Source organism: Pygoscelis adeliae, unplaced genomic scaffold (genome assembly GCF_000699105.1).
Source record: "Pygoscelis adeliae isolate BGI_AS28 unplaced genomic scaffold, ASM69910v1 Scaffold14, whole genome shotgun sequence".
Classification (NCBI taxonomy): Eukaryota; Metazoa; Chordata; class Aves; order Sphenisciformes; family Spheniscidae; genus Pygoscelis; species Pygoscelis adeliae.
This window is the reverse complement of record NW_008825109.1, coordinates 4,466,644-4,467,546: the sequence shown is the minus strand read 5'-3', so window position 1 is coordinate 4,467,546 and position 903 is coordinate 4,466,644.

The following is a 903-nucleotide window of genomic DNA, read 5'->3' as shown; positions in this document are numbered from 1 at the left end:
ATGTATAATCATAGTTTCCAGAAAAATGAACAAAAGTAAAATTCGTAATACATTATTTTCTCCATAGCAACAATTAATTAACTGCCAACACCCTTTACAATATAATAGCGTTGAATTTCATAAAAGCTTTTCCTGAAGAAACACTGCAATAGTTCTGTACAAAAACAGCGTTGCTGTTTTGCTCCAGCCTTGACTCTGTGAAGTCCACTCCGTGGGATCATTGCACCCGTGTGGAACCCTCTGAAATTCAAGCAAGCTCTCTACAGGCGTCAGGGTCTGCATACAAGCTGCTTGCTGTAAGCTACGACTTCTGTTTACCTACATGCGAGCAAACTGCAGTTTTCTCTCAGAAATGAGTCATCAGATTCAAATCTAAGCCCAAGCTTGGCCAAAATTCAGGAGGCTCTAGACCCACTTCGGATTTTGCTGGCTAAACCTAGGCACCCTGGCTCACATCCCGAGGAGTTCAACACATAATTGCCTTTGAAGATTTGAGCCGTAACTATTTCTAAGCCAGCCATCACCATGCCATCCATGTGGCTAATGATAGCATTCTTAAGCAGCACGTTGTGGTTGGATCAGAAACTTTGTCACGCTTTTGTTTTTAAAATGACAGAAAAAGCACATGGAGAAAATTTTCTGTTGACGGTTTCTTGCAGGGAAAAGAAACACTGTTTTCAGTGATGTATATGCTGAAAATGTCTGTTTTCTGTGCAAAATGCCAGCTTTTCAGTTTGGTGATTACTGGCTCATTTATTGCCTTCAGCTTTAAGAGGAAATTAAGGTGACTTCTGATTATCTTGCTGCTTAATGGATATGGTTATGAGTCAGAGCAGTCTCAGACTCCCCTTTTGCTGCTAGGCATTTTGGCAAACTCTTGGGTGATTTTTTTCCTGCACAGTA